The sequence below is a fragment of the Microcebus murinus genome, chromosome 3 (genome assembly GCF_040939455.1).
Source record: "Microcebus murinus isolate Inina chromosome 3, M.murinus_Inina_mat1.0, whole genome shotgun sequence".
Taxonomy (NCBI): domain Eukaryota; kingdom Metazoa; phylum Chordata; class Mammalia; order Primates; family Cheirogaleidae; genus Microcebus; species Microcebus murinus.
The window spans coordinates 111012907-111027044 of NC_134106.1; the positions used below are offsets into that span (position 1 = coordinate 111012907).

Here is a 14138-nt window from a genome sequence, read left to right on the forward strand (position 1 = left end):
CTCCCTTTGGCCACAAGAGTGGTCTTATGATCCAGCCCTGTCCAATCAGCTTACCCTGTCCCTCTGGCCACAGACTCAAAATGAGCCAGGGAGAGTCCTCAGCAGGATTTTCTGCCAGAGCCCTGGGGAAGAGGGCAAGTTTCACCCTTGCCACTGAGGATGTTAAGCTGGTAAGGTACATCGTGAGCTAAGTAGTTCCCATACCTGCCATATTCAGTCTGTTTGAGAGCTATAGCCTCTGAATCCAAACATTCCAGAATTTTCTGTTATTCTTTTGCTGGTTTGAGATGGGTTTTTATCACTGGTAAATGAAAAGGCCCAACAAATACATCACAATATATTGGGTAATTGTGTAAACTCTTTGGCTCATTTTCTATACCTGTAAAATTTAGATAATGGCATCCACAATGCTTATACATCACAGAAGCAGTGGTGAGACCTAACATTTTAGTTGTGAAGGATATATCATCTAATAGATTAATTATAAACTTTATATACCTCCCTCTAGAATAAATATTTAATCCAGACAATAATACTAACCTAAACCAATTATTTGGTATTATATAAAAATATCTTATGCTATATTTCTCAATCTGCAGTTATTTTGTTATCATATAAATATTTCTTATCAGCAGACAAAGCTAAAACTTTATTTATACACCGATTAATAGCAAGGAAAAATTCTTTCTTGGTTTATTTGATAGTTCAATCACTTAATAGTCATAACAGTCAATAGCTCTTCCCTTGAACACTGACATTATATTTTAGAGCTCCAGTTTCCTGGGTCAGTATGTGCCAATGCCTCTCAAACTTAACAAATACCTAAAAGCTATGTGACTATGAAAAAATGGTTCTCTGGGCTTTTGTTTCCGTATCTAAGGCACAAATATTGAAACGTATTATACAATAAACACACAAACAGTGGGCACTTAATAAATTATTGACTGAATGACATTGGAAAATTCCATAGAATCCACATCTTAGGATTTTTAAAGGACTACTCTTCTAAGTGGAGAAGATGGGCACTTACAATTAGGTAACTGTGGTAAAGCCTTTAGATTTATATCTAAAGCCTTTAGATTAATTTTCATTTTCACATAATAGTCAATTTGGCAAATATATATATATTTGCCTGTCATTTTCAATAAAGAAGTGAGCCTAAAATTCAATGTTGTTCACAGTTGAGTGGCTATACTCCATACTGAAAAGACAAGTTGAAATGGCAGGTGAATGATGAGACACAGTTCTGACCAAGTGGTTTCCTGAACACATACAGTGCAATGTGACTGTCAAAGTACCTTCCTAAGGCAGCCTGCATTAGAATGGTGTGTAAATTTCCTTTCAAACCCTTGCAGCTCCCCTGCAGAATAGCAATCATATCATTTTAATATAAAATAGACATCCTAGTTCAGAAGTTGTAAGATGTAAGTGACCTTTTGAGCCAGAAGACATTGAATTGTGCAGAAAGACAACATTATTTCACCAAGAAATGCACTAAATTCAAAAGATTTCAGCCATGAAATTGTATTCCTTCTTAACACAAAAGATTTTGACATTCTCCATTTAAAAGACTTAGACAGTGAGAGTAATTTACTAATCTCTGACAATGATCAAGTGTTCAGTTGAATTGTTGATGGATCAAGTTGACACAGCCTTAAGGATATGCCTGAAAAAGTGAAATAATAGCATCAACATTTTCCGGGGTGTTTTGTTGTTGTGTCCCATGACCAACTAACTCTATTTCGATTTTTAGTTACTAATCAATGTCCCATTAATGCCTGTTATAAGTCAAAAAGACAATAGAGCTTCATAAAAGTCAATTTGGTTAATTTTCCTCCTCACATAGATAAATGTGACCAAATGTGTTTCCATTTAGTGAAACCTAAAGTGGTTTAGAACTTTCAAAGTTTATAAGCTGGTTTTTTATGAACCTGAGTGAGAACTTTAAGCTAATGGCCACGTTTCCATAAAGTATACCTCTAAATAAAACAGAAATCTGGCAGTTGATTTAAGAGTAGTATACCATGCTAAGTTTAGCACAAATTCAAAGCTATATGTACTTCAAAGGATAAAGACAGGCAGTCTGGAAAGCTTCCCCACATGGTGACTTGGTATAGGTGAGCATTTGTCCACTCAGCTTTCAGGAAGCCTGTGATGTCCACAGAAATCAGTTTATCCACTCACTGGTGGTGTTTGAGACTGAGGGAAAATATGCAGTTTTCAAAATGTAAGTAGCAATCCAGGAAAAGATTATTACTTGATACATAGCACAAGTACTTGTGACATTTTTAAGAATCCTCTTATTTCTGCTATATATTGCCTTTTTCTTAACCACAATTTTGAAAGCAGACTATTGAGTTGAAAGGGAAGAAATGCCAAAGGAATGAATTTGGGTGGGAACCTCCCTTACATATCTCAGCACATGGCAGCATATAGAATACATAGATTAATTACTTGATTTAAAATAAATATAAATATTGTTATTTAAGTACAGGACAAATGATGAATACTACTCTAATTCTCAAACCATAAATTCACAGTCTTTTAAAATATTAAAAGCAGGCTTTGTGTCTGATAAAAGCATTTTTATGTTCTTTTGTCTATCTTTTTGCTGTTGCATTTTATTGCCTGAAGATTTGAAGTAGATTTCTGAAGCATTTGGAAATTTCTTACATGAGATCATCACATTTGGATTTTTGCCACTTTATCATCAATAAGGCAGATAATATGTGAGGTGCTTATTAGCATAGCACCTGGCATACAGCCCTCACTGAGCATTTCCAAAACTATATATGGTATGCTATATACTGTCTTCACTCACTATTACAAAAATTAGAGATGTTTTATGTGCAATAAAATGTCTTTAATCTCCAGTTTAGAAAAATAGGTCTTCAGGCCAAACTTCAGATTGGTTGCTAAATATTTAGATTATTTTAAAACACTGATGAAGAAGCTCAATCTTTTCCCCTTTTAGCAGATGTGAGTAATTTTCAAGACAGCTCTAGTGGCAAGAACTGGAGGCTCACTCTTTCAATGCACATGTGCTGAAATGTTCTGTTTCCCAGCTTTATAATTAGAGATTATTTCACAGTGATTTTTCAGCACAGATAAAATTTAGCTCACTTAAGATATGACAGCCATCATCCCTTATTTTCATTAAACATGCTCTAGAGCGGGTGGTTATAGAAATAAGATAAGAATTAGCATCTGAAAGTTTAAAGATGATTGCAAAATCTCTTCCGTGGAAAATTATGGGTTTCCCTTGGCTTAGCTTTCAGAAAATAAATCAGCATTACTCCAAGTGACAGCCTCTGGCACCTGATGCCTCACAATCTCAGGGTTTATCTAAGTCCACAAAAGAGAAGTCTGATTTCAGTTGTCCCAAAACGTAAGGCATGTCCCGGCCCTGAGACGTGAGGACGACTGGCTAAGTGCACCTCCGAGGCCCACACGCCCACGTCGCTCGCCGCTCTTCCCTCTCCGTGTTCTCGGCACATCTGCCTCTGCTCCACCATGCATGCTCTTCAGTGCCAGCAACTTCACACGTCTGGTACTAATCGTCTACAGTGAAGGAAGAAATTTCCAGAAACCATCTCCAGTTCTGTTTAAAAAGTAAGTGAAACTTTGTTTATGTGGGACTATCAAACAACAAGTCAGCATTTTCACTGGTGATCATTTTCTGTGATGCCCACTTACCAAGAAAAAGGGTCAGTCCACATTGGCTGGCTCCCATGTTCCACGGTAGCCCTGTCAGAACTTGGAAACTATGGCAGTTCTTGGGTTTGCCTCCTTAGAACCAAATGCTGATGCCCTTGCAAAAGAAGGCCCAGAGATCATATAAGGTGCTCAGGAAAGGAAAACTCTCCAAGGACTTACACTTTTTGTCTGAATTGTTTTCATCTCTTCATTGCTGTGATATTGAAGGTTATTCCAAGGATACTTCTACTAGGCATGGTTCTGATGTAAGTGATTCCCTAAGGGGAGCTTAAAAACAGAAATGATCTTACATGTCATTTGAGTGTCCCAGCTCCATCTATTGTCTTCTAGAAAAACAAAGGAGTAGCCATAAAGATAAGGGCATGCATTTCACTATTCTTCTTCCCCACTAATTCCAGGCTAATTGTCCACTAATGTTTTTTTCTCACTTAGAAAGCGTACACATTAGTAGCACTGTTACTTGGTACTAGACAAGCCATGATGAAGGTCTGTGGGCTAGGGATGATCTGGCACAGGTAAAAAGGGAGAGGGAAGGGAAGAGAGAACCAGATAAAGCAAATGTGCAAGAAGGACAGAGACAAGAGACCATTTTGCTCCAATAGATGAAGGATATAACTTTGGTCCCTGATGTTCTAGTTCCTACTTCCAGCAGATAATGAGACTTCTCTGTGCTTCCTGCCCTGGAAGTCTACACAGTACTACCACTTCCTTCTCATAGATTTTCCACAGCATGCATTCAAGAAATACTTACTGAGTCTATACTATGTGGTCAGCATTACGGCAGGTACTGAGTATTAACAGAGTATGAAACTAACTTGGTAACCATTCTCATAGATCTTTCTATTTGCCAGGAAAGAGAATCATGACATAGATAATTACACCAAAAAATGTGGAAAAGTAAGTACAATGTGCTACAGAAGCATGGAGTTTGGGTAGCACAATTTATTATCCCAGTTTGCTAGAAGGAGAGATTGCGCTGGCTCGGGAGGATCTCTTTGAGGAAGCAACATGTCAGCTGAGACCTGAAGGATGATGGACTCTTGATTAGGTAAAGGGAGAGAAGAGAGGCAGATGAAAACACTCCAAGCAACAGCAAGAACTGTGTGAAGCCCCAGGATAGAACATGGGCATATTGAAGACATGCCATTATGAGGAAATTCTACATGGCCCAAAAAGAAACTGTAAAGGTAAACAAGGGTCAACACTTGAAAATGCTTTTAAGAACTTTGGATTTTATTCTAAAGGCATGGAGAAGCTAAATTTAAAAATTTTAAAGGGTGGTGACATAATTAGATTTATATTTTGCATCATTTAGGATGAATTGAGTCCATTATATTAACTGGTGGGAAAGAAGATATTGGCTGGGGCTAAATTGGTAGCTCTCAGTTGAGAATGTTATTGCTTCCCAGCAGATATTTGGTAACCTCTGGAGACACTTCTGACTGTCACAGTCTGGGGGTGGGAGGGAGGGCTGCCACTGGCATCTAGTGGGTAGAGGACAGGGATGCCACTAACATCCTGTAATACACAGGACAGACAACCACAACAAAGAATTATCTGGTGCAAAATGTCAGTGGTGCTGAGATTGAGAAGCTGTGGTGTAGATTAAAGGTAATGGAAATGAAGAGAAGCAGCATAGTAGAAAGGTATTAGGGGGTAAAATTAGTGGGATTTAGTGATTAGACAGAGTGATCAGACATAAGGAACAAAACCATTTGACTCTCAGGATTCTAGCTTGAAACCATGAATTGATTTCAGGACCAATGTTGGAAGAGCAAGGTTGGAATATGTGGAGTGGAGTGAGGAAGAGGAAGAATGCCATGTTGAACATTTTGCCTTTGAGGTGCATTTAAGAGAATCAAGGGAATTTTCTATCATACATTTATACAAGCAGTTGTGGGACTTAGCAGAAAGCACAGGGTGAACTTTAGCATTTAAGATTTGTTATGAGGAATAAATTAGATACTTCATATGAAGAGCTTAATATAGTGGCACACATTATAATCATTCAATAAATGTTATTACTATATTATTGATATTATTGGCATGTAGGATGTAATTGACGCCAGGAGAGGAAATAAGATTGCCTCCGAAGAAGTAAATGGAAAGAGGAAAGAATGGAGCTCTGAGCAATACCAGAAAAAGAAAGCATCAGGCAGAAGAGGGGCTAGAGAACTGGGACTGTGCAGCTAGAGACACGGGTGGCAGGGCACGGGAGCATGCATGTGTCAGGAAACGAGGGAGGAACGGGTTTCAGGAGAAACCAGTGGTTGACATGCCTAATGCTGCTCTGAGCTCAATTAGATTGAGATTTTTTTTCCCAAATAACTTTGGAGATGAGAAAGGCATTGGTGATCTTGGGAAATGCTGGTTTGGTAAAGCAGAGGGTGAGTTGGAGTGGACTGGCAGGTAAACAGGAGAAATTGTAACTTTTCAGCAAACACTTTGAAAGGCCTGGCTGCAAAGAAGAAGGGAGTAGAGCTACAGCTGGAGTGATACATGGGTAGCTTATTAGTATTATCATGATTCTTTATAACAGGAGAGATTTAGCATGTTTAAATGTGAATGCCATAGTTAAATGTCAATAGAGAAAGGCTGAAAATACAGAATAAAGAGCAAGTAACTGTTGGAGCAAGGCCTCCAAGAAAGAACATGACAGAAAGGATGTCTGACAAAGCCCACATAAACAGCTGTCACTGTCATGGCCCATTTACAGGACAGAGGATGAACACAGAACACAAAACACAAATGCAGAACACAAAGAAAAACGTGGACACACATACAAACAGTTGACTCGAGTAATAATACACCAGAACAGTTTTACTTTTATACTCTAAAATATTAAAGTTAGTTCCTTGTACGTAGCCACTCAGGCATTGCAGCAATGGCCATAAATTCTGGAATACATAGCCTTAGGGAAGTAGATATCTCCTGGCTCAAGGTTTCCAGGTGGTTGCTCTAGGCACTAGGCATAGATCATGGACCGAGATTAGCAAGGATGGGCAAGGCAAGTCACAGGGGGCATTTCTCATTGCCAGCTTTTCTTAGGGTGATCCCCTAAGATCTTCAGCTGAACCCCGGCGGCTGTACCTGGCTTAGGTTGCCCCTCCCTTGAGGGGTCTTACCCGTCGTTGACTAACCAGCCATCTTATGGGGTGCTTATCGTGTGGCCTCCAGACCCCAATGCCGTGGGGCGGGGCCACTTTTGCTACTTGCAGCTCAGGTCCTTTGTTATGCCTCTAGGCAACACCTTTGTTTATCACAGGGAGCCTGTCTGGAACACATTACTTTCAAACACTCTGGGAAGAACACGTACATTACTCACTAACTTTAATTCTTAAACTAGGAAACTATATGTAAGTCCCCTACAGCTCACTGTTTTGTTAGTAGCTTACCTTCTGGAGTTGGAGACAGTTGATACAGACTAGAGAGTGAAGCCACTAAGGAATTAGAAGCAAGAGCATTGCTAAAGAGTGTTTGTGTGTTTGCTTTAATGGTTTTGAGTATTAAGGGACATGAACTGGCAGGTAAACAGGAGAAATTGTAACTTTTCAGCAAACACTTTGAAAGGCCTGGCTGCAAAGAAGAAGGGAGTAGAGCTACAGCTGGAGTGATACATGGGTAGCTTATTAGTATTATCATGATTCTCTTTTTAGGACTCTCTTCACAGCCCATTTTTGCTTTAATTCACTTACTTTATGAACTTAGAGCACAATAATGTTTTCTAAATCAATATCTTGCCTGTGGCCATCAGAAAGAGAAACAACGACTCCTGCTCATAATTACCAACTCATTCCCAAATTTATTTGACCATTAGGAGGAACATGACTTTGAAACTTCTCTTAATGTAGTAAAGGGCTTTATGAGGTGTGCAAGGTGTAGGTGAAGAGAACAGAGAAATCATGGATAAAGATCTTCACATTCGGCTGTAACCTGTAGATTAGTGTTTGCGAGGGAGATGGGGTGCTGAAGGTGGATCCCAGCTACACCACTGGCATGCTCTGTGGCCTCGAGCAAGCTTCCTATGTCTCCACCTCTCAGTTTCTTGGTCTGAATAAGGGGAATTGCAAAGGTGCCATGTTCACAGGGTCCTCCTGAGGATACAGTGAGATAATGCTTGTAACAGACCTCAAGCAATGACACTATTAGTAGAGTGGACTTTTTGCCTTTGCCAGATCAATGAAATGACCATTCTATTTATTTTTATGCTCACAAATGCTTCTAGATTTAATTAATTCTCTTGAATATCTAACATCAATTCAAAATAATGACAATCAGCTTCAATATGTAGAATAACTGAGCAATAAAGCATTCTCCCTTTTGCTCTACAGGACATTGTCCATCTCAGAGCATCAAACTAAACCCTAAAGATGAAAGGGGCCTCATGCAGGAATACACAGAAACTATCTTTGCCTGTCTACTTGGAGGACGTTTATTGTCTGTCTTGGTGCTCTGACCTCTTGTTTATTACCTTTCTTGAAGAAGAAAGCACAAAGAGGAAGAAATAAAAGTGCTCTCAGCAGAAATATTTGACAAGAAGAAAACCTTAGCTTGGTTGTCTTTGCCATATGTTGGATAGTCAGTATCTTGCTGTCACTCACCTTGGCACTGTATGCTTTTGAAAAAGAAATATACAGAAGAAAAACCTCAGAAGCAACAATGATATAATTGGGCTGATCTACATTTGGAAGGCCGTGGTCAGGGCAAATGCCATGATTCTTCATTGCCCCAGAACCAAAACTAATGAGTCAGACTCACCTCTTTGCCCTGAATATGACGTGGCTGAAGGTTAATCACATTGATTACTGTGGGTCAACATTCAGTCCTATCCTGAGGAAAACCTATAAACCATTTCAAAAGTTCAATTGCCAGGTGATGATTTTCAAAATTTCCTGAGCCATCAGAATCCTGCCAACTTCGTAGCTGTCTTTGGGGTTAACTCTTTTCTATGCAATAAATGCCTGGTTTCTGAGAGTCTAGAAACTATTGCCTTTGCAAATCAGGGTTTTGAAACTGAAGAGCATGAAAAATTATAAAGAAGACTAGAGAAAATGGATATCAGAGTTGTGAGTGGATGCTTTTGCCAGTCACTCACATCTAAAATAAAATGGACCCCAGACGTTTCTCCCCATTTATCTCTCAAACTAGCTTTTTAACTAAAAAATATTTGGGCTCACAAGTAGTCAACTCATCACCAGACCAAATATGTAAAAACCAATAGGTGCTTTATATGAGTTCAAATTTCAACTCATCATAATACTTATTTACTGTAATGACGACCAAGACAAGTACTTCTCAAACTGAAAAGTGCATAGAAGTCTCTGAGAATCTTATTAAAATGCAGATTCTGATTCAGTAGATTGGGAATGGGCTCCCGAGTCTGATTTCTAACAACTAATTCAATTATATTTGGATTCAAGGTCCACACATTGCACAATAGGCTCAAAGTTAAATCACTTCTAATGATGTCTCATTATTGTCTACTCCATGTCAAAATTTTGTGATTCAAAATCCAGTTCACAATTTCAGTCCATCAGAGTCATTATACACCTAAGTTTTCACAGTATATTGATAATCAGCTAATGTTCAATTGACCATAAAGATTACTCAGAGCTATCAAATTACCCACATCTTAGCTATTAAAGTTTGCTGAGATGGGTCATTATGATGTATACTGAATTTTCATTTGACTCTTTACTTTTGATTTTGCTTAGATGAAAATTTTAACTTTTTAGGTTATAAAATAAAATTTGGGGTGTGAATTTAGGATCTGCTCATATTACAACATTACCATTTTTGATTATTGAGTGACATAAGTGACATAAAAGAAATCTGTACGTCATTGTTAATATGAATTGTAACTGAGGTGGAGTAAATACACAGGCCAGAGAAAAGGCACTTACGAACCCGAGGCATTGCTTTTAGACAAAAATCTCTGGAACTAATGGCATCAATAGTAGATTAACAGCAAAGTCCTGGTTAAAAATATGCCTAGCATCTAGCAGAGTCTGACATATACTAATATAATGTGTTGAATTTAGCTGAATTTCAAGGTTCTGCTCTATTCACCAAAATTATTTTCCAGAAGAGATCAATGAGAGACAAAATACTACCAAGGCCGAAAGAGTTTTAATAAGCAGGATGTATTCCCAAAAGACTCTTTCCGCAGTAGATACTGTGGCCATCCTCACTCTCCATTTTCACTTCATCCTATTGCCACACCCAATAATGCTAACCTTAGATAAACCCAACAGTCTGTCTTCTTAGTGCCTGCACTCAAGCAGCTGAGGTCCTCTGGGGCAAATCACATCACCAGACTGATTGATAGCACCTCCAATTTGTAATTATTAATACAAGTCTCAACTGAGCTCTTGCCATTCCCTCTGATCTTGTCACAGTATTCCAATCATTGCTTAGATGACCAACCCCTCCCATGTTCCCTTCCCCATCCGTGGATGCCCTTAGTAAACATACTTGTAAATAAGGCTGTGGGCTCCTGAGGCAAAACGTCTGGGTTTTATTTAGGTTCCAGCAACTCGTATGAATGCAACTTGAGGCATACATTTCTTAATAGTTTTGTACCTCAGTTCCTTGTTTGCAAAACAGAAACAACTATTTCCTGCCTCATACAGTTATTGTAAATAGTGAATCAGTACTTGTAAATCAACTAAAATAATGTCAGTACATGTAAATCTTCTAAAATAATGCCTGTTGTCCATAAACCCAGTTTACTATTAACTGTATTCTAACTTTGTTTCCATAGGAAAAACAGAAACCACCAGATGAAAAATCCCTTAACTCCCCAACCCCACATCAACAACTCCATCCTCCATCTGCACCTACTTTCTCTTCTTCCCTTCCTTTATGCTGTATTTTCTTGGGAAAAGTCTACTTCTCCACTTGTGTTCTAGAGCAGGAGTTGGCAAACTATGACCCATGAGCCACATCCCACTTGTTTTTTGTTGGTTTTCTCTTTTTTTGGTTTATCGTTTTTGTTTTTTTTGAGGTAGAGTCTTGCTCTGTCACCAAGGCTAGAGTGCGGTGGCATCAGCCTAGCTCACAGCAACCTCAAATTCCTGGGCTCAAGCCATCCTCTTGCTTCAGCCTCCTGAGTAGCTGGGGAAACTGGCATGCACCATCACGGCAGGCTAATTTTTTAATTTTTGGTAGAGAGGGGTCTCCTCTACTATCTACTCCATAGCTCATGTCAGAAATGTCATGAATCCAATCACCAACACTTTAGAATGAAGGTTACATTTTGAGCATTTATTTTAACTTTATTATAAAAAATTCAAAATACTTCAAAGTATAGAGAATATTCTATAAAGTTCCATATATCCATCAACTGACCTTAATACTTGTTATCGTTTTACCATACTTCCTTCATCAGCTTAATTATTTTTTTATTGTGGTAAAATATACATAACATAAAAGTTACCACTTTAATCATTTTTAAATGTACCATTCTGTAGGATTGAGTACACATTGTTGTGCAACAATCACCACCATCCATTTCCTGAATATTCCATTTTTTTACATGATAAGTCCCTGCCTGAAGTATCCCTGCCATGAACTGTCCTCTAGGTCACCGCTGCATCCCCAGGGCCTGGCATGGTGCCTGTCACATTCAATCAATATCAGCTGAAAAACTGGATGAGGTCTTCAGGTCCCTTCTTAAATATTACCAGCTAAAAATACTCAGAATACTGTTGTGAAGTCAAATTCAATAATTTAAGAAAATCTTCTTTGTGATCTTTAAATTCCAATGTACATCATGATATTATTATTGGGGAGACCAGGCGTAAGAAATAAAAGTAAAATATATCTGAGATGACAAAGAAGCACATACTAAATTGCATAATGCATACTATGTATTAGTATCTCCCAAAGTGAACTACTTGAAATGCTAGTTTATGAAATAGTCAAAAGAAAAAAACAGAAAGCTTGTTGTGGTTTAAATGTTTTTATCCCCTCTCAAACTCATGTTGAACCTTAACCCCAATGCAACAGTGTTTGGAAGTGGAGACTAATGGGAGGTATTTAGGCCATCAGGGCTCTGTCCTCAGGAATAGATCAATGCCGCTATAAGCAAGGCTTGTGGGAGTCCACGTGCTCTCTCCCTCTCTTCTGCCACATGAGGACACGGAGGTCCACTCTTGCCTGTCCACCTACCGCCAAGTTAGGACGCAGTAAAAAGACCAATACTAGATGCTGGTGACTTGATCTTAGACTTCCGAGCCCCCAAGAACTATGTGAGAATAAATTTCTGTTCTTTATAAATTATTCAGTCTGTGGTATTCTGTTATAGCAGCAAAAAATCCCAGACTAAGACAAACTGTTTACTTAGATTAATAAATTTGAAAAATGCTTTAAATAATTTTTTCCTCCTCTCCTTTGTAGATTCACAATATATATTACCCTTTGGAACTTTAAAAGATAAAACAATTCCCACCATCATTTATGGAAAGTAGTATGGAGATACCTCAAATAGCTAAAAGAAGAACTACCATTTGACTCTGCAATCCCATTACTGGGCATCTACCCAAAAGAAAAAAAGACATTCTAGAAAAAACACTAAAATGTTTGTAACAGCATGATTCACAATTGCAAAGATGTGGAAACAATCCAAGTGCCCATCAATACATGAGTGGATTAATAAAAAGTGGTATATGTAAACCATGGAGTTCTACTCAGGCACAAAAAACAATGGTGATATAGCACCTCTTGTATTATCCTGGGTAGAGCTGGAACCCATTATACTAAGTATCCCAAGAATGGAAAAATAAGCACCACATGTACTCACGATCAAACTGGTACTAACTGACCAACACTTAAGTGCACATATACTAGTAAAATTCATCGAGTGTCAGACAGGTGGGAGGGGGGAGGAGGAGATGGGTAAATACACATGTAATGGGTGTGGTGTGCACCATCTGGGGATGGCATGCTTGGAGCTCTGACTCAGGTGGAGCAAGAGCAATATACGTAACCTAAACATTTGCACCCCCATAATATGCTGAAATAAAAAAGAAAAATAAATGAATGAATCAATACCCTAACTTAAAAAAACTAGAGAAAGACGAGCAAATTAAACCCAAAGTACTTGCCATCTTTCAGCAATTCAACAAAATGACAAACACAAAGGGAAAGAGGAAAGGCAACCAATACATGTTGTCTAGGCCTTTTAGAAAACTTGGAGTTGTTCCTTTGGCCACATACATGTGAATCTACAAGAACGGTAATATTGTAGACATCGAGGGAATGGTGCTGTTCAGACAGGCATGCCCCACAAATGTTACCATGGCAAAACTGGAAGAGTCTACAGTGTTACCCAGAATGCATGCTGTTGGAATTGTTGTAAACAAACAAGTTAAGGGCAAAATTCTTGCCAAGAGGACAAATGTGTGTATTGAGCATATTAATCACTTTGGTACGAGCGTTGACTACAGTCGACAGCCACAGATGAACGCGCACAGCCCAGCGTCGACTGTAGCCAACAGCTGTGATAAGACTTTTCTAATTTTTCATTTATCAAAATAAAACTGTGAACATTTAAAACTAACGTAATGAAAACATGTATGTACATGTTACCTATTCTGATTTACATTACAAGTAAAGCTGCCTGCAAAGTAACACAAGCTGTCAGTGCTTTCAAGCTCTCCTCATCACACGAGAGCAAAACAGACTGGCCGTCCATGCACAGCGCACACCACCGTGCGGACTGCGGGCGCGGCTGCGGGCGAGGCTTCGCGGCCGGGGAGCGCCTTACCGAAGTGGTTAAGCACTCTAAGAGCCGAGATAGCTTCCTGAAACGTGTGAAGGAAAATGATCAGAAAAAAAGGCAGCCAAAGAGAAAGGTCCCTGGGTTCAACTGGAGCGCCAGCCTGCTCCCCCCAGGGCAGTGCACCTTGTGGGAAGCAAAGGAAAGCACCCCCACCTGCTGGAACCTACTCCCTATGAATTCATGGCATAAGAGACAAAACTATTAAAGCCACTGGACTCTAAAAAAAATTAATAAATAAAAACAAATCCAAAGTGAGCAGAATTAAAAAAATAAAGATTAGAGAAGAAATCAATGAAATTTTTAAAAATAGAGAAATAAGTGAAAACAAAGGTGATTCTACAATTATTATAATCACTAAAATCAACAAACTACCAACCAGACAGACAAGGATAAAATGAGAAAATACAAAAGTTACCAATTTCATGAATTAAAGAAGTAACATCACCACAGATGCTACATATATTAAAAGGATATTAAGAGAATATTATGGGCCGGGTGTGGTGGCTCACGCCTGTAATCCTAGCTCTCTGGGAGGCCGAGGCGGGCGGATTGCTCAAGGTCAGGAGTTCAAAACCAGCCTGAGCAAGAGCGAGACCCCATCTCTACTATAAATAGAAAGAAATTAATTGGCCAACTG

General features: G+C 38.8%; 1 pseudogene; it reads left to right on the forward strand.

Annotated features, from left to right (window-relative positions):
• Positions 1 to 12843: 12843 nt before the first annotated feature.
• LOC142869995 (large ribosomal subunit protein eL21-like) lies at positions 12844 to 13690 on the forward strand (annotated as a pseudogene).
• Positions 13691 to 14138: the final 448 nt, after the last annotated feature.